General features: G+C 34.4%; 2 long non-coding RNA genes across 2 annotated transcripts; both read left to right on the top strand.

Moving 5' to 3' along the window:
* Positions 1-7,473: 7,473 nt before the first annotated feature.
* On the top strand, positions 7,474-12,310 carry LOC130466801 (uncharacterized). Its single transcript, XR_008926951.1, has 4 exons — positions 7,474-7,871; positions 9,294-9,552; positions 10,933-10,984; positions 12,019-12,310. It is a non-coding gene; the product is annotated as an uncharacterized lncRNA (long non-coding RNA).
* A 10,143-nt stretch (positions 12,311-22,453) lies between these two features.
* LOC130466800 (uncharacterized) lies at positions 22,454-23,557 on the top strand. Its single transcript, XR_008926950.1, has 2 exons — positions 22,454-22,936; positions 23,210-23,557. It is a non-coding gene; the product is annotated as an uncharacterized lncRNA (long non-coding RNA).
* The last annotated feature ends 2,017 nt before the right edge of the window (positions 23,558-25,574 follow it).

The raw sequence follows: 25,574 nt of genomic DNA, 5'->3' as shown, positions 1-25,574 counted from the left end.
ATGCTAAATGATTATGTGTAAATAATATGCTTTCCTGGCTTTATGGTTTTTCCGCATGATTTATGTATTGTCATATGTATTATAACCTAACACCTACAACTAATGTAGCATTGCCATGCTTCATTTCCCACTTGTAGGCCATTAGTGTAGCCTAGCTTCCATTGTTTGAGTTATTACCGAAGTAAGAACCTCAAGCGGTATATGATACCAAGGAAGTTTGATTGTTAGGTCACTTCTATTTAAACATAAACTTATAGGTAGAAACGGAATCGTAAATTCCTTTCATTTGTTTCTTGTTTTCCTATTTCTTGTACCCTTTCTTATAGTCTTAAGAATTAAATTCTTTAGTGTTGACTTTTATACTTTGTTAGACATGTCCAATGTCACTCCAACAAGGTTCTTACCATTTAATTTATGTTGAATATTTTGTTTCAACTAGATGATCTTACCAGAAGCTTCTAAAGTTCTCTAAGCATCGATCTATTCGAATGTCTAGGGACTAGACTTATTCGAGAATTAAATGGACAAAGATATTAGGTTGTTAACCATTGGTAAAGCTGAGCGTTTAAACTCAATGCTTTATGATCTCAAAACTACATTGTATTTTGAATTCACAAGCACCAATCGGTTTGCCATTCGACTTTGATACTCGAAAACAACCATAAAAGTCGCTAAAAGAAACGTACATTTTAAATTGCTCACATCTCTCATTTCCGTGAATCGTTCTTGGATTCACTACCAATCGAGGAAATTTACTGTTACCTTTCTAAAAGGATTTATTGCAGTGCAAGATATTTAATTATAAACAATAATTAAAACATACATTGAAGCATGCAAAGTCTAAACATTTATCATGAGTAATTACTTGAAAATTAAAGCAATCATGCAATTTAAACAAGTTATTAGCATTTTATTCGATTTTATTGTTCCGGCAGGTGTGAATAAAATGATTCCAAGACCCTAAAACCATTGAAGAATTAAGCACATTATGTATTTAGACTCAATTTTAAATCCTTTAGGTAAGCAAAAGCCTTTTGCTAATAGTCTAGAAACTACTCTTGGTTGATAGGTACGTCTAAGAACTTATTAGGTAAACCTATCGATTTTGCCACGACATAAAAGGACTCCTTACTTATATCGTTGAGTTTCACCAAAACTAACATGTACTCACAATTATTTGTGCACCTTACCCCTTTAGTATCGATAAGTAACACCTCGCTATGGCGGAAAACTATTACTAAGATCGATGAAAAAAAGGATATCCAAGTGTTATTTTGGCATGGCACCTTTTAACTCAATTTTTAAGTTTGGAACTTAAGGCTCTTACTATGTTGGTTAGATTTTAAGTGAACTAAAATCCTTAATCATGCAACATAATCAAGCTTTGATCTCATGCATATTTAAGACATATTTAAAAGCAATAAATAACTTAAAACATGCATAAGATAAATGTGATCTAGTATGGCCCGACTTCATCTTGAAACTTCAACTTCAAAGTCCGTCTTGAAAATCTCCGTGGGAGGCGCCATTTTCTTCAAATAGGATAAGCTATAATTAAACTAATTACAACTATTTGATGGTACGCAGACCATATTTGAATTGAAAAACAATTTTGGTACTTTAGACCAATTACATTCAAATTAATGGTACGCAAACCATATTTTCTATCCTATTTGGGCCATACTAGTCACTTCATAACCTGCAAAACAGTACATATACAATATATACAATTCACCCATTCATTATCATGAATAGCCCACATAGCTGGTTAGTAAAACACGTTATGCATCACATAAATATTTGCAGCAATTAATTAAGGGCACCAATAATCTACCAATTATTCAGTCCTTATTAATTCTAATCAAGTTGTTTAACCTTAAAGGATTTGTAGACCTAATCAAGAGTTTATGACTAAAATGCTCCCACTTAAACCAATAAATTCATATGCTTTACTAATTTTAAACATAAAAATGTATTTCTAGTCTAACCGGAAACATACAAATTTAATTAAAATTTAAAGCTCATATAAATTTATAATTGAATCCACTTATTTAATTTATTTTCAGTCGAATTTTAATTAATTCAAGGTTTTTAATTTTAGTAAAATAATTAGAATAAATTAAAATTAATAATAATTATAATATTCAAAATTAAAATCCAAGAAAACAATTTAAAATATTAATTTTAAAATTAATTAAAATTACATGAACTGAAAATCTCAAATTAAAATTTAAAACTCGACAATCGTAACATGACGAGCACTTGGGCTTGCGCCCAAGGCCCGTCGTGCGCACGACCTATCGCTGGCCCATGGCTCAGCGCAGCAGCAGCCACGCGCAAACGCAGCAAGCCAAGCCACGCTTGCGCGCAGCCTGCTTGCCCGCATGCATCGCAGCAGCCACGATGGGAGTGCTCGCTCGCTCGCGCGCAAGCAAGCCCTCGAGGCCACGCGTGTTGGTGCGCGGAGCAGCGATCGCTGGGCGACCAGCTCTCGCCCTCGCGTGCCTCTCCTCGTGCCACGCCTTCGCCCTTCGCCCATCGCCACAGCACACATCACACACGCACAGGCTCCCTTGCCTCGTGCGCGCGCCATGCGCTAGGTTGCTCGCTGCATTCGTACCGCACGGGCGACGAGCTCCCTTGCTCGTCGTCGCGTGCCCGCACTATACAACACCCCTTAAGGGTAAAACGTAGCTTCCATTGCTTTGTGTGTGCAACATTAATGAGCGTTTTCATAAAATTTAAAATTTTTAATTCAAAATTAATGACAAATTAATAAAACATATTAATTTCATAATTTTTAGGGCGAAAAATCAAAAATTTATTAATCAATTAATTTCCGATTAACATGGATTCAAATCTAGGTCATAAAAATTAAAAATTTAACATAAATTAACAATTTTTATGGTGGATTTTAATCATGGATACCTAATTAAATTATTAATTAATCATGAAAATCAAATCAATTCTAAATTATTCGAATTTCAACAAATTAATCATAATTACAAATTAGGTTGTATAATTAACAAGTCTAGGCATTCATAATTGTTAAACATATACAGTAAGTCTTCCAAATACTCAAGATTTATCAACAAGAATCGCAAATACTTAATTTAACATCTTAAATTTACAAACTTTTGCGTTCGAAAAACTAAAACCTCCGAAAAGTCATAGTTAGGCTTCGAATTTGGGAATTCTGGGTTCGGACGAAAAGTACTATTTTTGTCAAAATTTTAGAATGCCTTTTACATGCGGAATTGACACAAAAATCACTCGATTTGGATGAGTAACGAAGAAACTGCCGAAAAACTGCTTACATATAATTAAATAAACGCAATTTGCAATTAATTAACAATTACGAAAATTAATCACCCCTTTTAATTCCTTGCAAATTTGTAACATTTAACCATTTTTATGAAATTTAGATTATGAAAATAATAAGAGGCTCGTGATACCACTATTAGGTTATGATTCATATGACAAAACATAAATCATGCGGAAAAAACCATAAAACCAGGAAAGCATATTATTTACATATAATCATTTAGCATAGTTTAGATGCATACACTTTGTTGTGTGCCCTCCCTAGCTGCGCCCGAACCGAACAAGAATAAGTCTTTAGGACTCCAAGTGTCGTCCCTCCGTAGATAGTCCACAGCACGTCCGGATCCGCCTTAAGCTTGACCAACTAGAATCGCCCTTAAGGTAGCTTAGGAATTTCGGCTATTAGGTGCAAGTGTATGGCTGATTTTTTCTTCAAAATCTTACCTTTAGAATACTTCAATTGTGTCTATAAATTATGACCCTAGGCTCCTATTTATAGAGGTATGGAAAAGGAATTATAATCCTACTAGGATTTGGATTTATTAATTAGAATCCAACTTGAACTCTAAATAATAAACTTAATCTATTAGGATTAGGAATTTAATCATATATCGAATCCTGATAGCTTTAGGATTCGTATAGCACGTACACGAGCATCGCACGAGCACCGCACACTCGCGCAGGCCTTGCGGCCCACGCTGAGCGCACAACGCTCGGCCCATGCTCGCTGCCTGTGTCCGCGCGCGCGCCCAAGGCCTTGGCTGGGCCTGGCCTTGCGCTGGGCCTGGTTGAGGCTTGGCGTGTGTTGGTGATGCGTGTGCCTTGCTGGGCGATGGCCTGGCTTCATGCTGGGCCCTTCGTCTAGCGAGCCTCATCCGATGCTAATTCGTACAATACGCTTCCGATTAAATTTCCGATTCCGGAATTCATTTCCGACACGAACAATATTTAATATTTCCGATTTCGGAATTAATTTCCGTTTCTAACAAATATTTAATATTTCCGTTTCCGGAATTATTTTCCGATTCCGATAATATTTCCGATTCTGGCAATATTTCCGTTTCCGGCAATATTTCCGATTCCGGCAATATTTCCATTTCCGATAATATTTTCCGATACGTACCATGTTTCCGTTTCCGGCAACATCTACGACTTGGATAATATTTATATTTCCGATCCGATCCATATTTCCGTTTTCGGTAATATCATCATTTCCGGAGTATTCATTTCTTGCTTGTGACGATCTCAGCTCCCACTGAAACCAAGATCCGTCGATTCCGAATATCCATAGATGGAGTATTTAATGCCATTAAATACTTGATCCGTTTACGTACTATTTGTGTGACCCTACGGGTTCAGTCAAGAGTAAGCTGCGGATTAATATAATTAATTCCACTTGAACTGAAGCGGCCTCTAGCTAGACATTCATCTCACTTGATCTCACTGAATTATTAACTTGTTAATTAATACTGAACCGCATTTATTAGACTTAATATTATATGCATTTTGGACCAAGGGCACTATTTCCTTCAATTTGAAGGAAATGGCGCCTCCCACGGTGAAATTCAAGACGGAGTTTCCAATCAATTTTCAAGACGGACTTTTAAGTTGAAGCTTCAAGATGAAGTCGGGCCATACTAGATCACATTTATCTTATGCATGCTTTAAGTTATTTATTGCTATTAAATATGTCTTAAATATGCATGAGATTGTGGCTTGATTATGTTGCATGATTAAGGATTTTAGTTCACTTAAAATCTAACCAACATAGTAAGAGCCTTAAGTTCCAAACTTAAAAATTGAGTTAGAAGGTGCCATGCCAAAATAACACTTACTTGGATAACCTTTACATAAATCTTAGTAATAGTTTTCCGCCATAGCGAGGTGTTACTTATTGATTCTAAAGGGGTAAGGTACACAAATAATTGTGAGTACATGTTAGTTTTGGTGAAACTCAAATATATAAGTAAGGAGTCCTTTTATATCGTGGCAAATTCGATAGGTTTACCTAATAAGTTCTTAGACGTACCTATCAACCAAGAGTAGTTTCTAGACTATTAGCAAAAGGCTTTTGCTTACCTAAAATATTTTTTTATTGAGTCAAAATACATAATGTGCTTAATTCTTCAATGATTTAAGGGTCTTGGAATCATTTTATTCACACCTGCCGGAACAATAAATTCGAATAAAATGACAATAACTTGTTTAAATTGCATGATTGCTTTAATTTCAAGTTATTATTCATGATAAATGTTTAGACTTTGCATACTTCAATGTATGTTTTAATTATTGTTTATAATTAAATATCTTGCACTGTAGTAAATCCTTTTAGAAAGGTAACAGTAAATTTCCTCGATTGGTAGTGAATCCAAGAACGATTCACGGAAATGAGAGAAAATGAGCAAATAAAATGTACGTTTCTTTTAGCGACTTTTATGGTTGTTTTCGAGTATCAAAGTCGAATGGCAAACCGATTGGTGCTTGTGAATTCAAATACAATGTAGTTTTGAGATCATAAAGCATTGAGTTTAAACGCTCAGCTTTACCAATGGTTAACAACCTAATATCTTTGTCCATTTATTTCTCGAAAGAGTCTAGTCCCTAGACATTCGAATAGATCGATGCTTAGAGAACTTTAGAAGCTTCTGGTAAGATCATCTAGTTGAAACAAAATATTCAACATAAATAAAATGGTAAGAACCTTGTTGGAGTGACATTAGACATGTCTAACAAAGTGTAAAATTCAACACTAGAAAGTCAATTCTTAAAGACTATAAGAAAGGGTACAAGAAATAGGAAAACAAGGAACAAAGGAAAGGAATTAACGATTCCGTTTCTACCTAAAAGTTTATATTTAAAGAGAAGTGTCCTAGCAATCAAATTTCCTTGGTATCATATACCGCTTGAGGTTCTTACTTCGGTAATAACTCAAACAATGGAAGCTAGGCTACACTAATGACCTACAAGTGGGAAATGAAGCATGACAATGCTACATTAGTTGCAGGGTCATCTAGTTTGTTTTAAGTCCTTTGAAAGGTTGGAACTTAATGGATATTTTGTTCCATAATCAGCATACCTAAATTTCTGTTTTCAAACACAGAAAGACTCACATTCAGAAGAACAAAAACAATGCTTGTTTGTTTGTTTATTAGAATGAAAATGGTCATTTACGGGTTGAGTCAATATGCTTGATTAAAACAAACAACTCTTTAACAATAAAAACTTTACTAGGTTCAAATCAATCTCTTGATTTGAGTTCCACTAATCTTTGGCATTGTTACTTAGACCATGTCAACAAGTTAACATTCTAAAGCTCTATTTTGATGGACTTTTGAAAGTTGATTGATTTCTAGATCATTCAAGACGAGCTAGTCTTACTTGATGAAAGTAACAAAAGATATGAACTATTGTTAGAACTCCTACACAATAGAGTTCAAAACTAAAGAAATATTTTATGACTTTATTATATCACCTGGATTTGAATGAATATTGGATTATTTACTTAATGAGATATAAGTTTGAATCTGTTTGGCTAGTTCAAAGATTCAGAAGTATAAAACCCACTTGGCAAGAAATCATAAAGATCTAAGTTAGATCATGTTGATGATTACTTGAGACCAAAAATGATCATCGATGATTGTGTGTTGTAATTTCACGATCTAGCTCCATAAGATATGGCATATCTAAGTTGGAATAATCGAATCAAATAGTACTTGATTCGATCAATGATGAATCATAAAGAATTTTCCTGTAATTTCTAAAACAAAATTCTCAACTACCACCAAACTAAACAAAATTCGTCAAAGCTATTGAAAAGTAATTTCAGAATATCTTTTCATAATATATCTAAAGAGTTTCTGAACTCAGTGGGAGCTTAGTGTTTCACTACAAAAAAAGGGTACATATTTAGACAGAGTATTTGCGACGGTGTAACAAAGAGTCGCAAGATTTTTTGAGGCGCGAATATAACTTTGCAAATTGCGACCCTGTACAGAGTCGCAATATATTACGACGTACTAAAGCGTCGCTATTTACAAATAAATTTTTTTTTGGAACCCACGTGTTTGTAACCGCAAAAGGAAATTTCGCCCAAATATTTGGCCAAATATTTCGCCCTAAATATCCCGCCTAATTCTCTTATCTCTGCTCCCACGATTGTCAGATTCCTTACACAACCGACTCAACCTAACACTCCCAAAAATCAACTGCTCGGTGTTCACTGAAACTTCAAAACATAAACCCCTAAATCCCCAAATGCGTTTTCCAGGAGCCAGTGTTCTTCGTTTTCCCTAAAATCCCAAATTCGTTTTCCCTAAAAAATAAATCAATAGATGCTTAGATATTTCGTTGCTCTTGATTCTCTCCCAAATTTCTTCATAGATTATCCTAATTTAGTCGAAAATGATTGAATTTCTCAACTTGTTTATGCTTAGTTCGTAGCCTTGGGGGATTTGTTCGAAAAAAACCCGACTTTTGCTGAGATTTGTTTGAGAGAAGAACGATTTCTGCTGAGATTTGTTCGAGAGGAGACCGATTTCTGCTTACTGGTATCATACTATCATCTACTTTCTCCGATTTCAATTTCAATTTTCTGCAATTTTGAGATGTTAATGGCGGTTTTCTGCAATTTCAATTTCAATTTTCTGCAACTTTTTATTGGTTTACACGCATTAATTGATATTTGTTCTTTCATCTTTGGTCTCCTCTTCTTCGGCTGCTAATGATGAAAAACATAGTAAATTCAATTATTTATCGCATCTTATTTGTGTGCTCCAATTGCTCTTTGTTGATCCTTGAATGGAAAGGGACTATGTGTGGTATTTGTATGGTTTGTTAGGTAATAGGTAGTCTCTTTGCTAGTATAATGTTTTATTTTTTATTTTTTTCCTAGTTTATCGTTTTTTTGTTGTTTTTGATGATATAAGTTTGACCTTAATGCTTGTTTTTCATTTGATTTTATTGAGATTAGCTGAATTTTGTTGATGGATATTTGATTATGATTTTTTCATAGTATTAGTCTACACTGAAAACCAACATTAGTGCTCAATCAATACAGCCAGAAAATTCCACATCCTCTGAAAAGTCTAAAACGCTCAAGAATATAATATGAAAAGTCTAAAGGGGAAAACACCTTCAGGCTTCAGTGAAGTTTTCTATGATGATGATCTCGTACTTGTTCTATGATCTTAGCTTTAGTATTATGATCGTGAGTCATGACACTGTGTCGACTTGCCTAAACATGCCCTTAGAGCTTTGTTTCTTGAGGCAAGAGAGTGTTAGTAGCTAATAATTTGGTGACATCAAATCTGTTCTTATCCTAATAGATGATTTGTTTTAAGGTAACATGATTTTCCCTTCCCCCATGTGGTTGAGCAAGTATGAAATCAACAGACCCACTTATTTAAATAAATTAATATTCTATAACACTTTTATAGTAGTCTATTCTGAATCCTAGTATATCCAAGTCTATTGTCTAGTAGTTTATATAAAAATTCAATAAGTTCTGATCATTTTGAATTAGGTCTAACCCATTCTGCTTATTAGGGTGATCTTCAGTTTTGGTTGAAAGGTCGAACCCATTCTGCTAGCTAACTGTTGTTTCTGCTAACTGCTAACTGCTGCTAATAAGTTACATGTTCATGTGATGTGCAGTGGCCTTTTATATGATTATCTTTTGGGGTTTAAGAACTTTTCTCATCCTCGTCTTGCACATATCTGTCTAAGTGTAAGCTCTAAATTCTGCTTGACCTAAAACAAATTACTCCGAGAGTCTTTAGTTGTAATTGTTTTTGTTTCCCCTTAAATTGTTGTTGCCTCGTGTCTAAATTGCTTACTGCTAAGTGCTAACTGCTAACTTCTGTTGATGCTAATGCTACTGCATTAATTGCCGCTAACTGCTAACTTCTGGTGCTGCTAAGTGCTAACTGCTAACTTCTGATGCTGATGGTGCATGGTTCTATTGGATGCAGGTCTTGATGGTCGTTGGAGCTGGACGGGGGCCTCTTGTCAGAGCATCTTTAGAGGTTGGTCCAGATATGTATCTGTGCGAATTCGCTGCCCGCTCGTACTGCTTGTCTTTTCTTGTGTTGCTGGAAGAATGAGCTCTTGGTTAGGTAATATCCTCTTATCCAAAGGCCCGAAAACAAGATAAACCTCTTTGAAAGGGATTCTTTATTTCACTAAAAAATTATGAAAGAAAGGGGATTTGCCACTGCAGGGACATTATAGGTGTTTTCTAGTCTTATGATGGATACATTCACTCGCTTTTCATATCATAAAAGTTTTAGCTTGATCCTTATTTGTAAGTCCAGAGCAATGTTAAACTATGCCTCATTAAAGCCTCGTTTAGTTAATGCTATCTTGTTGAGATAAAATGATCTTCGAACTCCCTCCAATTGTGTCCACTAGTGGAAAAACAGTCATTTGCGTCGGTCATTTAAGCCCATTTACGTCGCACCAATGTGCGACGCAACTGGCTGCGACGCAAATGAAAAAAGTCATTTGCATCGCACTTTTGGGCGATGTAAATAAGAGTCATTTACGTCGCAGATTAGCTAACCTGCGACGCAAATGACCTTTTTTTAACATGCTGAAAAGTCATTTGCGTCGCAAATTAGCTAAAACTGCGACGCAAATGACTTTTTTTAAAACATGCTGAAAAGTCATTTGCGTCGCAGATTAGCTAAAGTGCGACACAAATGACTTTTCAGCATGTTAAAAAAAAGTCATTTGCGTCGCAGTTTTAGCTAATCTGCGACGCAAATGATATTTCAACATGTTTAAAAAAAAGTCATTTCCGTCGCAGTTTTAGCTAATCTGCGACGCAAATGACTTTGGATATTCTAAAAAAAATGAGCTGCTGGTTTTATTTAATCCACAAATTAAATTAAATCAGCAGCTTTCAATACTACCAAAACACCAAATGCACACATAGTGATATTCAATTTAAACAAAATTCCAGAATGAAAAAAGTTATACTTCAAATACACAAACTACTAAGTACTAACCAGTATTCCAGTCACAATAAAATAGAATTTCAACTTGTAAACAATCTGAATTTTCTAAAAATATGCATATTTACACACAAATACCAACCATAACACCAAAATCAAAGAAGCTGCTATTATGTTGCAAATAGTCTGAATTTTCCTCTCAGACACAAGTCACTATACAGAAGTATGAGCCAGCTGGTGACATTACTGCTTTGCTGATTTCTTTCTCTGTAAGCTTCAAAAAAGTTGACACAAAATACACATCAAATGACATACAATTCCAGAAGAAAAAATTGATAATAATCAGATGTTTCTGGTCATAATATCTAGAGATTCAAAATGACAGAAATAAAACCAGGAAGACAAAGATTAAAAAAAAAAATGTTAGTTCAAGCTTATATAAATCCAGCAGTTCAGTATCGTGCTCCTGGCCTTATGTTTCTAACTTGATGCTATATTTTTCGCTGTAAACTTGCTAGTCATTATCTGCTTGCACACTCTTTACCTCTTTAGATTATTAGAATCTCGCCTGAGAATGACTGATTACATTCCCATTAATTGAATGTAATGAATGAACTTGCAGTTTTGAATTAAGTCACATTTTCTCAACTTGCAGCAGTCATTTATCAAAAAATAACTTGCCGGTTCTGTTGAGCTAGTAACCCCAGGTAATGCTACTAATAACTAGTCATATTTCCATTCTCGTGGATAATTTTTCCTTGAGTTCACCTAGTTAATGATCCAGCTTCTCTTCCCCCCAGTTCCAAAGTTTCATCATTTAGTGTCAAGATGACAACATCTACCCATTTCTATTTAACATCTTCATCTAGTTAATGAAACCAGGGATTCACTAACCAGCAGGCAGGATATACTTCTGTTGTTGACAATCTTTATAGCTGTGGGCCTGTGTGAAGGGTGCTAATCTGCTTATAACCCATTCTAATTCCATTCTAGAAAATCTGTAATTAGGTGGGATATAGTTGTCTGTGTTACTGGTGTAGGCTTCTATGAAGTAACTTAACAAAATTGAATAGAAATAGTAGTATAAGCTTTGCACTGACTTTTAGAAAGTAAGAAACCAAAGCAACTAATCCCCCTGTGAAAGTGAATTGTCGTATAAATTATTTTAACACAACTAATGATAATTTCATTTTAGAATAAGATCAATAAGATCTACAAAAAAATATTGCATAATTCCAATCCATTAGTTCTAACATTGTAGTAAAACCAAACAATTTGGAACCTGACATAGAAAAACCCCTAAAACCCCTAAGTAACCAAATCTAAACCATCATTCACACCTTCCATAGTGCAAAACATTGTCTTTTCTTACAAGAAAGTTCTGATCAGATCAATTCTTATTATTTCTGATCAGATCAGTTCTGATCAGTTCTGCCTAGGTTTGGATTTTGTCTGGGTTTTTTTTTTCTGTTCATCTTGAATACCCATCTAAAAGGATACTTTAATTTGTTGACTTAAATTTTATTTTAAAGTTACCGCATTGAAAGGTTATAGGTAAAGGGGGACTATTTTGGGAAGGGGCAATTAATAATTGGTATTATATATTTTGAATAATTATCAGTTATGATTATTTTGAGAATACCACTAGTAGTTTGGATTATTGTTGTTAATTTTCCCTTGATTTTAAAATATGTTCATAAAGCTTTTTATATATATTTGACATATTAAATTTTCTTTGCAGATTATTGACGATTAAGTGGTAATAGTAAATGTAGATCAAGAGATGAACAAGTTATCTTGAAGCTAAGCTAGCATAAAGATAGGTTTACTATAATTAGTTTGTTCGTAGTCAGGAAGTTGTTTTTATTTAGTTTTGGACTATCTTGTAGAAAAAATGATGCTAGTTAGAAAGTTATTTTTGTTTTAAAACTCTGCGAATTAATTTAATGTATAAATTGTTATCATTTTTTCTAAATTAACTATGTTATCGCTAAGTATATATGAATCAAAGTATAGTATGACGTGGTTATATATATATGTTGTTTTATGATAATGTACGTAGTAAGTTAATACTTGTATTTGATTATGATTATCTATGGTCAATATGAATTTTTATAGATAATTCCTGATTTTAGATTAATTGATATATATATACATGAAAAAAATAATATGATGGAAATTGTGACGCTCCAAAGGGTCTAACTTATTTTGGAGGGAATGGGGAGAACTCGTACGAAAGTAAAGATAGGGACTCTAATAAGAGTCTATATATTTCGGGTGCGAAAAGCATCGCTATATGGTGGATAGTGGCGGAGAAATGCGTCTATAAGCGTGCAAATAGTTACGCTTTTTTTAGTCTAAATATTGCGACTACCTATAGAGTTCCTATATCCTAAATAGTGGCTGCGAAATACATCGATATTTTTTGCAAATTGTGACGCTCTAAAGCGTCGGTAAATAGCGACTACCTATAGAGTCCTTATATCCAAAATAGTGGCTGCGAAATACATCGATATTTTTGCAAATTGTGACGCTCTAAAGCGTCGGTAAATAGCGGCAATGAAAATTGCGACCCTTTACCAGAGCGTCGCTATGTGAAATAGCGACACTATTTTCCGTCGTAATTTGACCCAAAAAGCGTCACAATGTGCCGCGTTTTTTTGTAGTGTTTGTCATTCGACAAACTAAGGCCCAAGTATAGATATATGTTTCATTGTGATTTATTCAAATGAGACACAAGGGTATTGTTTCTACCACGGATTTTTGAAAACATAATGTTTGTTTGCTCGAAATAATGTCCTTTTGGAGATTCGTTTCCAAAATGACAAGTGGGAGAAAATAGACCTCGAAAGTCTTCGAGGCGAACAACAAACATAAACGGACATTCCGGAGGCTTTTCGAAGTGCTTCAGAAAATCCAAACTTATTCTTTAAGGACTTTAGAAGTGGCTTTAAAGAATAGACATCTCTTAGAAGACTTTACAAGTGCTTCAAGGAGAACAGAATATTCAAAGGACTTTCAAGTGGCTATTGATATTCTATTGTTTGATGTTCTATACCCAAGTAGGCATAGAGTTCAAGTAACTTAAACTATGAGATTCTTCTATTAGATAGTGAAGAAACATGGAGTTCAGGTCACCGAAGCTATGTGATTCTTCTATTAGATAGTGAAGAATCCTACAACTTGCAGTCAAACTATTATCATGTAGATTAATGAGTTTTTGACCTATAAGAAAGCTATGACGAAACCCAGATTCCCTAAAATGTTTAGAGGCCATATATAGACTCAAATGTTTTAGATGGTTAGAGGCCATAAAACATACTCAATGTTTTGATGACAAAATTGAAATTTTGTTGATTTGCAAGAATAGTTTCACACCTATTGGTTGCAAGTTTGTTTTAAGGATAAAAACCATCAAACATGAAAATGAATTCACAACACAAAGCTAGATTAGTTGCTAAAGGTTACAAGAAAATTCATGGCATGGATTGTGTTGAAACCTCATGCATAATCGTAATGCTCAAGTATAAATCAAGCAATAATTGCATATTGGTACATATGGCAATTGGATGACAAAACGTATTCCTCAATCAAATGTTGGAATAAACTATGTACATGGTATGTCATAGGATTTGTGGATCCAAATAAATGCTTGAAAATGAAAGCTAGCTTATAAAACCTAAGTACAGATTTAAGCAAGCAACTGGGAATTGGAACTGTATCTTAGTGAAGCTAATAAGTATTTTAGTTTCATAAAATATACATGATTCCCATAGATATATAAGAAGTTTAGTGAGAGTACGTAAAACTTAATTGGTCCTATGTGTATCACACACATATCTCTCTATTGTGAAATAACATTCAAATGCTGATGACTTAGATTTGAAATTATTCATCAATGATGGACCATGGCGAAACTTAGTACAAACTGGGTATTAAGATCTATTTACAAAGATCTTATAATATTGTTTTAGATTAAGTAATGGCATTTACTAAATCAAACACGAAAGACTCCATTTGAGACATTCGGCCCCATATGAATAAATCTAAGTAATGAATGTTTGAACTATGTATAAGAATTTACTAAGTTAAACATCAAAGGATCGAAATGAGATTCTTAACCTATATTATATGTCAAAGAATTTAGCTGGAATTAGTATCTACTGAAACTAGATGACCTAAAGTTACATGAATAGAATTCAATTGGGAATTATTCTGCAAAAGAATTTATCATGTATGATATAATATGAGGGTCGCCAAAAACGTATCGTATGGCTTTAGGCATGACGAACATATACCAATCTCTATTGATCTAAGTGAAGATCAACTAGATTGAGATCAAGAATACTTATGGTACTTGAAAAAGTACATAGGAATAGTGAAGGAAAAGAATGCCCTTGGTCCAAGTATGCATTTAATGATAAGTCTAATAAATGCGGTTCAGTATTAATTGACAAGTTAATAATTCAGTGAGATCAAGTGAGCTGAATGCCTAGCTAGAGGCCGCTTCAGTTCAAGTGGAATTAATGATATTAATCCACAGCTTACTCTTCACTGAACTCGCTGGGTCACACAAATAGTATGTAAATGGATCAAGTATTTAATGGAATTAAATACTCCATCTATGAATATTCGGAATCGACGGATCTTGGTTTCAGTGGGAGCTGAGATCGTCAAAGGCAAGTAAATGAATACTCCGGAAACGATGATATTGCCGGAAACGGAAATATGGATCGTATCAGAAATATAAATATTATCCAAGTCGTAGATGTTGCCGGAAACGGAAACATGGTACGTATCAGAAAATATTATCGGAAATGGAAATATTATCGGAATCGGAAATATTGCCGGAAACGGAAATATTGTCTGAATCGGAAATATTATCGGAATCGGAAAATAATTCCGGAAACGGAAATATTAAATATTTGTTCGAAACGGAAATTAATTCCGGAATCGGAAATGTTAAATATTGTTCGTATCGGAAATGAATTCCGGAATCGGGAATTTAATCGGAAAGCGTATCGTACGAATTAGCATCGGACGAGGCTTGCTAGACGAAGGCCCAGCACGAAGCCAGGCCAACGCCCAACAAGCCACACGCATCCAACACGCCAAGTGCTAGACCAGGCCCAGCGCAAGGCCAGGCCCAGCCAAGCCTTGGCGCGCGACAAGCTCAGCGATGGGCTGCGAGCATGGGCCTCAGCGTTGTGCGCTCGGCGTGGGCTGCAAGGCTTGCGTGCGGGCGTGCGGTGCTTGTGCGCTGCTCGTGTGCGTGACGAATCCTAATGCTATCGGAATTCGTGCATTGATTAAATCCTAATCCTAAAAGATTAAATTTATTACTTAGAGATCTAATAGGATTCTATTTAATAAATTAGTATTCTAACAGGATTCGAATTCCTTTTCCATAGTCCTATAAATATATGCCTAGGGTCATAATTATAGGCACGAGTTTTCAATAAGTATTCATACAATAAAACAGTGATTTTTGAGCAGAAAAATCAGTTACTTTCTTGCCCCATAATAGCCGAAATTTATAGTACCTTAAGGGCGATTCTAGTTGGTCAATCTTAAGGCGGATCCGGACGTGTTGTGGACTATCTACGGAGGGACGACACTTGGAGTCCTAAAGACTTGTTCTTGTTCGGTTCGGGCGCAGCTAAGGAAGGCACTCTACAAAGTGTATGCATCTGAATTATGCTAAATGATTATGTGTAAATAATATGTTTCCTGGCATTAAGGTTTTCCGCATGATTTATGTTTTGTCATATGTATCATAACCTCACAGTGGTATCACGAGCTTCTTATTATTTACATAATCTAAATTGCATGACATGGTTAAATTTTACAAATTTGCAAAGAATTAAAAGGGGTGATTAATTTTCGTAATTGTTAATTAATTGCAAATTGCGTATATTTAATTATATGTACGCAGTTTTTCGGCAGTTTCTTCGTTACTCATCCGAATCGAGTGATTTTTGTGTCAATTCCGCATGTAAAAGGCATTCTAAAATTTTGACAAAAATAGTACTTTTCGGCCGAACCCAGAATTCCCAAATTCGAAGCCTAACTATGACTTTTCGGAGGTTTTAGTTTTCTGAACGCAAAAGTTTGTAAATTTAAGATGTTAAATTGAATATTTGCGATTCTTGTTGATAAATCTTGAGTTTTTGATTGACCTACAGTATATGTTTAACAAATTTGAATGCCTAGACTTGTTAATTATACAACCTAATTTGTAATTATGATTAATTTGTTGAAATTCGAATAATTTAGAATTGATTTGTTTTTCATAATTAATTAATAATTTAATTAAGTATCCATGATTAAAATCCACCATAAAAATTGTTAATTTTTGATAAATTTTAAATTTTTATGACCTAGATTTGAATCCATGTTAATCGGAAATTAATTGATTAATAAATTTTCGATTTTTCGCCCTAAAATTATGAAATTAATATGATTAATTAATTTGTAATAGATTCTAAATTAAAAAAAAATAATATTTTCATAAAATTCGCTCATAAATGTTGCACGCACAAAGCAAAGGACGCTACGTGTTACCCTTAAGGGGTGTTGTATAGTGCGGGCACGCGACGACGAGCAAGGGAGCTCGTCGCCCGTGCGGTACGAATGCAGCGAGCAACCAAGGCAGGGCGCGCGCACGAGGCAAGGGAGCCTGGGCATGTGTGCTGTGTGCTATGGGCGAAGGGCGAGAGTTGGGTCGCCCAGCGATCGCTGCTCTGCGCACCAACGAGCGCTGCCTCGCCACGAGGGCTTGCTTGCGCCTAGCGAGCGAGCACTCCTTCGGTAGCTGCTGCAATGCATGCAGGCGAGCAGGCTGCGCGCAAGCGTGGCTTGGCTTGCTGCATTTGCGCGTGGCTGCTGCTGCGATGTGCCATGGGCGTGCGATCGGTCGTGCACACGATGGGGATTGGGCGCAAGCCCAAGTGCTCGTCGTGTTACGATTGAGTCGTTTTGAATTTTAATTTGAAATTTTCAGTTCGGAAATAATTTTAATTAATTTTAAAATTAATAATTTAAATTGTTTTCTCGGATTTTAATTTTGAATATTATAATTATTATAAATTTTAATTTATACGAATTATTTTACTAAAATTAAACCTTGAATTAATTTAAATTCATTTAATTAAACTGGAAAATAAATTAAATAAATGGATTCGGTTAGACTAGAAGTACATTTTAATTAAAATTAGTATGTTTCCGGTTAGACTAGAAGTACATTTTTATGTTTAAAATTAGTAAAGCATATAAAGTTATTGGTTTAAGTGGGAGCAATTTTAGTCATAAACTCCTGATTAGGTCTACAAATCCTTTAAGGTTAAACAACTTGATTAGAATTAATAAGGACTGAATAATTGGTAGATTATTGGTGCCCTTGATTAATTGCTGCAAATATTTATGTGATGCATACAACGTGGTTTACTAACCAGCTATGTGGGCCATTCATGATAATGAATGGGTGAATGGTATATATTGTATATGTACTGTTTTGCAGGTTATGAAGTGACTAGTATGGCCCAAATAGGATAGAAAATATGGTCTGCGTACCATTAATTTGAATGTAATATTGGTCTAAAGTACCAAATTTTATTGCTTTTAAATATGGTCTGCGTACCATCAAATAGTTGTAATTAGTTTAATTATAGCTGATCCTATTTGAAGAAAATGGCGCCTCCCATGGTGAAATTCAAGACGGAGTTTCCAATCCATTTTCAAGACGGACTTTGAAGTTGAAGCTTCAAGATGAAGTCGGGCCATACTAGATCACATTTATCTTATGCATGCTTTAAGTTATTTATTGCTTTTAAATATGTCTTAAATATGCATGAGATTGTGGCTTGATTATGTTGCATGATTAAGGATTTTAGTTCACTTAAAATCGAACCAACATAGTAAGAGCCTTAAGTTCCAAAGCTTAAAAATTGAGTTAAAAGGTGCCATGCCAAAATAACACTTACTTGGATAACCTTTACATCAATCTAGTAATAGTTTTACGCTCAGCGAGGTGTTACTTATTGATCCTAAAGGGGTAAGGTACACAAATAATTGTGAGTACATGTTAGTTTTGGTGAAACTAGACGATATAAGTAAGGAGTCCTTTTATGTCGTGGCAAATTCGATAGGTTTACCTAATAAGTTCTTAGCCGTACCTATCAACCAAGAGTAGTTTCTAGACTATTAGCAAAAGGCTTTTGCTTACCTAAAATATTTTAGAATTGAGTCAAAATACATAATGTGCTTAATTCTTCAATGATTTAAGGGTCTTGGAATCATTTTATTCACACCTGCCGGAACAATAAAATCGAATAAAATGCTAATGACTTGTTTGAATTACATGATTGCTTTAATTTTCAAGTTATTATTCATGATAAATGTTTAGCCTTTGCATGCTTCAATGTATGTTTTAATTATTGTTTATAATTAAATATCTTGCACTGCAGTAAATCCTTTTAGAATGGTAACAGTAAATTTCCTCGATTGGTAATGAATCCAAGAAATGATTCACGGAAATGAGAGAAAATGAGCAATTTAAAATGTACGTTTCTTTTAGCGACTTTTATGGTTGTTTTTGAATATCAAAATCTAATGGCGAACCGATTGGTGCTTGTGGATTCAAAAATACAATGTAGTTTTGAGATCATAAAGCATTGAGTTTAAACGCTCAGCTTTACCGATGGTTAACAACCTAATATCTTTGTCCGTTTAATTCTCGAATGAGTCTAGTCCCTAGACATTCGAATAGATCGATGCTTAGAGAACTTTAGAAGCCTCTGGTAAGATCATCTAGTTGAAACTTAATATTCAACATAAAATGGTAAGAACCTTGTTGGAGTGACATTGGACATGTCTAACAAAGTATAAAAGTCAACACTAAAGAATTCAATTCTTAAGACTATAAGAAAGGGCACAAGAAATAGGAAAACAAAGGAACAAATAAAGGAATTTACAATTCCGTTTCTACCTATAAGTTTATGTTTAAAGAGCAGTAACCTAGCAATCAAACTTCCTTGGTATCATATACCGCTTGAGGTTCTTACTTCGGTAATAACTCAAACAATGGAAGCTAGGATACACTAATGACCTACAAGTGAGAAATGAAGCATGGCAATGCTACATTAGTTGTAGGGTCATCTAGTTTGTTTTAAGTCCTTTCAAAGGCTGGAAATTAATGGCTATTTTGTTCCATAATCAGCATACCTAAATTTCTACTTCAAACACAGAAAGACTCACATTCAGAAGAACGAAAACAATGCTTGTTTGTTTGTTTATTTGAATGAAATGGTCATTTACGGTTTGAGTCAATATGCTTGATTAAAAACAAAAAACTCTTTAACAATAAAAACTTTACTAGGTTCAAATCAACCCCTTGATTTGAGTTCCACTAATCTTTGCCATTGTTGCTTAGACCATATCAACAAGTTAACATTCATAAGCTCTATTTCGATGGACTTTTAAAAGTTGATTGATTTCTAGATCAATTCAAGACAAGCTAGTCTTACTTGTTGAAAGTACCAAAATATATGAACTATTGTTAGAAAGTCTAGACAATAGAGTTCAAAGCTAAAGAAAGATTTTATGACTTTATTATTTCACCTAGATTTGAGTTAAAATGGGTTTATTTACTCAAAGTGATATAAATTTGAATCTGTTTAGCTAGTTCAAAGATTCAGAAGTATAAAATCCACTTGGCAAGAAATCAAAAAAATCTAGGTTAGATCATGACGATGACTACTTTAAAACCAAATATGATCATCAATGATTGTGCGTTGTAATTTCACGATCGAGAGCCATAAGATATGAAATATCTACGTTGGAATGATCGAAGTCAATTAGTACTTGATTCGATAAATGATGAATCATAAAGACTTTTCCTGTAATTTCTAAAACTAAATGCTCAACTACCACCAAACTAAACCAAATTCGTCAAAGCTATTGAAAAGCAATTTCAGAATATCTTTTCATAATTATATATCTAAAGAGTTGCTAAACTCAGTGGGAGCATAGTGTTTGTTATTCAACAAACTAAGGCCCAAGTATAGATATATGTTTCATTGTGATTTATTCAAATGAGACACAAGGGTATTGTTTCTACCACGAATTTTTAAGAGCATAATTTTTGTTTGCTCAAAATGATGTCCTTTTGGAGATTCGTTTCCAAAATGACAAGTGGGAGAAAATAGACCTCGAAAGTCTTCGAGGCGAACAACAAACATAAACGGACATTCCAGAGGCTTTTCGAAGTTCTTTAGAAAATCTGAACACGTATTTTTAGGGACTTTAGAAGTGGCTTTAAAGAATAGACATCTCTTAGAAGACTTTACAAGTGCTTCATGGAGAACAGAATATTCAAAGGACTTTCAAAGTGTCTGTTGATATTCTATTTGTTTGATGTTCTATACCCAAGTAGGCATAGAGTTCAAGTCACTGAAACTATGAGATTCTTCTACTAGATAGTGAAGAAAAATGGAGTTCAGGTCACTTAAGCAATGCGATTCTTCTATTAGATAGTGAAGAAGCCTACAACTTGCAGTCAAACTATTATCATGTAGATTAATGTGTTTGTGACCTGTAAGAAAGCTATGACGAAACCCAGATTCCCTAAAATGGTTAAAGGCCATATATAGACTCAAATGTTTTAGATGGTTAAAGGCCATAAAACATAACCAATGTTTTGATGACAAAATTGAAATTTTGTTGATTTGCAATAATGGGTTAAGACCTATTGGTTGCAAATTGGTTTTAAGGATAAAAACCATCAAACATGGAATTGTGTTCACAACAAAAAGCTAGATTAGTTGCTAAAGGTTACAAGCAAATTCATGGCATGGATTGTGTTGAAACCTCATGCATAATCGTAATGCTCAAGTCTATAATTCAAGCAATGATTGCATATTGGTACATATGGCAATTGGATGACAAAACATCTTCTTCATTCAAATGTTGGAAGAAACTATGTACATGGCATGTCATAGGATTTGTGGATCCAAATAACTACTTGAAAAGGAAACCTAGCTTATGAAATCTAAGTACAGATTTAAGCAAGCAATTGGGAATTGGAACTGTATTTTAGTGAAGCTAATAAGCATTTTAGTTTCATAAAATGTACATGATTCTTATAGATGTATAAGAAGTTTAGTGGGAGTACATAAAACTTAATTGGTCCTATGTGTATCACACACATATCTCTCTATTGTGAAATGAAATTCAAATGCTAATGACTTAGATTTGAAACTATTCATCAATGACGGACCAAGGCGAAACATGGTGCATACTGGCCGGGTATTAAGATCTATTTACAAAGATTTTATGATATTGTTTTAGATTAAGTAATGGCATTTACTAAATCAAACATGAAAGACTCCATTGGAGATATTCAACCCATATGAATAAATCTAAGTAATGAATGTTTGAACTATGTATAAGCATTTACTAAGTTAAACATCAAAGGATCTAAGTGAGATTCTTAACCTATATTATATGTCAAAGAATTTAGCTGGATTTAGTATCTATTGAAACTAGATGAGCTAAAGTTACATGAATAGAATTCAATTATTCTGCAAAAGAATTTATCATGCATGATATAATATGAGGATCGCCAAAAATGTATCGTATGACTTTAGGCATGACGAACATATACCAATCTCTATTGATCTAAGTAAAGATCAACTAGATTGAGATCAAGGAAAACTTATGGTACTTGAAAAGGTACATAAGAATAGTTCTTGATTCAAGGAAATAAAGATATGCTAAATATTGATGCTACACGCATAAACAATGGCAGAGGATCAAGCAAGATTCCTTTGGAGTTAACCATTGACAAAGACGAGCTAAAGAGCATCGTGTTTTGAAATGGCAACATGGATTGGAGACCATGAGTTGTTGCGTGGGAATTTAAATATTAATTTCTATGTTCTGAGATACAGATGGAAAGTCTTCCACACATCTATGGACTGCTTGGATAAGTAAATCCAAACAAAGCATCACTAGCAACCTAAACAGTTGAAGTAAACACTACAAAAAAGAGGTACATATTGAGACGGAATTATTGTGACGGTCTAACAAAGAGTCGCAAGGAAATTGGGGCGCGAATATTAATTTGTAAATTGCGACGCTTTAGAGAGCCGCAAAATATTTCGAAGTTCTAAAGCGTCGCTATTTACAAAAAAAAAGACACGTGTGTTGCACGTGTTTGTGAGGCAGCAATGCAACTGAATTTTTGGGCAAAAAATCCCGCCTAACTCTCTGTTTTTTTCGCAGAATCCCGCCTAACTCTCAACCCACCTCCCACGTTTCTCTCAACCTCCTCCCACCGACATACCTTGCTGAAACTAACCACCCTCGTCAGATTTCCGATGAATTCGTATCTCTCCTCCTCACCTTCAGCACCGGCCATTAACGAATTCCATGAATTCCGTCTTCAACCTTTACGTTAGCAAAGTCAAATCTCCCAGTATAAGCTATGTCACTCCTCATCCTATAAATTCATGAAAAATCCCAATTATTGAATTCACAATTCGCTCAACAAATTCAAGATAAATTCGTTGCTCTCTCTGGTTTTTAATTGGAGAAATTCAAGCATACTCTGGTTTCTTAATTGCTGCTTCATCCTCGGTGTTGCCGGATATATTCGCCAGGTATTTTTGGTCTGCTTCACGCCTTCACTATTTGATTTTTATCATATAACAATGTTTAGGTTTGATTCACTATTTTAATTTCCGTCATATATTGTTAATTCACGTTTTTTCATGTCAATTTCTAATGTCAATCATATGCCTTTAAGTTTTCCATGTTATATTGCATCCTTAATTCAAGAAAAAAACTAGAATGGGTCTTCTTAGTTTCTGTGATTTTCTATATACCGCTTACAGAGTGTTTGCTATTTCATTTATTTTAGTTTTCAATTGCAGATAGTTGGTAATTTGGACGATAGTTGGAAAGTGGTGAACGTCTGACTTCTTCTTCCGTGTTGTTACTACTGTAGGTATTGTCTATCTATTTCTAATTTTCATAGTTTTAAATTTGCAACTTTTAGTTGGCCTAGAATCTTTGAAATTTGGATACATGGCAATGCTTTGTATAAAGACACACAGACATTTAGTGAGATTTAGGTGATAATCTCTGACCAAGATATCTGGTACTTAGTATGAAAAATCTGTTGTCAATCTTTAAGACACCTAGCTGTACTTGGTTAGTTTAGGTTGTCTTTAGTGAGAAACTTGGTGCATCAAATGAGCATGTTGGATGAGTTTGCAAAATTATTTGTCGCTATAAAACTTATACTAATTATTTGAACCCTTTCACTTAGCATTTTCTACTGTTATCTATAACTTCTTTTGAGGCTACACTGTTTTCTGTGACTGATTATGTGAAATGTGTGACCGATGGACTGACTGTAAGTAGAAAAGAACTGAACAAACTTTGCACAAAACAGAACTGAGCTTTACAAAGCAGAACTTAGTATTAGGCGACTGATAAGCTCATTGTCTGTCTGTCATCGTTATGTTAAGCTACTGCATGCTTTCTATATGTCATAACTGTAGTATTAGGTAGTGGCAGTGTATCGCAGTGTTAAATATCTTATCTTATCAGCACTTTGCTTGTCTTTATTATAAATTTCTTTGCCTTTCCCTGCTTTAGTTGGCACCAAATATAGGTTTGACTACCAGTTGTATGGAGTAAGGAATAAACCTATGCAGTAAGCACCCTAATCTGAATATATGCAGTTCAAAACACAGAGAAGTGAGAGTAGCTTTGAACTATAGCTTAACTGAGTTAAGGGATAGACCATCCGGTTTTGATTTTTGAACTGTCATAGCTGGGATGATAAACTCAGATAACCATTTCTGAGTTTCTATCATCCGGTTTTGAACTGTCATAGCTAACCAAATATTATCTTATCAGCACTAGCTTATTGTTTATCTGGGTTTATCATGCCAAGTTGAGAGTAGCTTTGAACTATAGCTTATCATCCGGTATTATTTATCTTAGTTTGCAAAATTATTTGTCACTCTAGAAAGATCAAGCGCCAACTGGTGGACAACCTTAAAAGCTAGCTTCTTCCTTCGATTATCAATGAGGTATTTCTTTAGGGCACCTCTAGGAAGATATTTCACAACAACACATCAGATATTACTAGGGATGCTAATTAGGCCACTTTCTGTTTGTATTTGTAGTCCTGAGGCCCCCATCTTTGCCCCAATAAACTGCAGCATGCATAAATGGTTTTTATGACTACGAGCTTTGATAATAACATATCAGTTAGTTTCAACATGTATCGAGTTAAAAGTAACAGTAGCAAATTTTTGAGATGGATGGTTTGGCCACACTTTAGGTTCTATTGTTAGAAAGAACGACATTGTATTCTTCTGTTGAATTATTTTGAACTTGCGAGTAAGGGTTTATGGAATTATGGTAAAGAGTCGTTACCTAGCTTTTTTTAGTGCTTCTCTATAGAGCTGTTTAGAGTATTTTTTATTACATACCTGAACTTTTTATCTCTATTGATTTTAGAAAATAGATCATGCATTACATGACAATAGATCATGCATTACATGACAATAGATCAGTCCTAGGCTATTTACGACATAGAAAATAGATCAGTCCTGCTCTGATCAATCCTGATCAGATCAGTCCTGATCGGATCATTCCTGATCAAACCAGTCCTGATCAATCCTTACTGATCCATCCTGATCAGTTCTGATCAGTTCACTTCTGATCAGTTCACTTCTTCTCCTGATTTGTGTTGGTGTTGTTTAGGTTTAATTACTTTATCCCACACATAAATAATGTAATTGGAATTGGAAAACATCCCAATTTATGTTGGTTTGCTAATATAACTATCGAACCTTAACTATATACATCATGTGTTGCGCATAACCGGGAAAAAATGGGAAACATTAACAGAAAACATTTTAGAGGCTATGCAATTGCACCGGATAGGAGTGTTTCACTAAATCAGTTCAAGCTCAATCATGAGATTATCGTTCTATTTGAATAACTCTATTCTTAACAAATTAATAGAATCTAATCCAAAATTGTGATTACTATTCTTATTTCATTATTCAAACAAACACTAGCTAAGAGCTTAAGAAGTGGAGTAATACATACTGATTGCTACGGTGTACAAGTTATAAATAATTGATCGTGGAATTGATGAGTCATAATAGAAGAGTAATCTATAATGACTAATATTTAGATTAGACATAACAAGGTAGGATTAATATTATTATAAAACTTTTGGGAGTCTTTTTAATTATGTGTTGTGTTCTGTCA

Source organism: Spinacia oleracea, chromosome 2 (genome assembly GCF_020520425.1).
Source record: "Spinacia oleracea cultivar Varoflay chromosome 2, BTI_SOV_V1, whole genome shotgun sequence".
Lineage (NCBI taxonomy): Eukaryota > Viridiplantae > Streptophyta > Magnoliopsida > Caryophyllales > Amaranthaceae > Spinacia > Spinacia oleracea.
The sequence above is the reverse complement of the archived record's forward strand: the minus strand, read 5'-3'. Positions and strand labels throughout refer to the sequence as shown.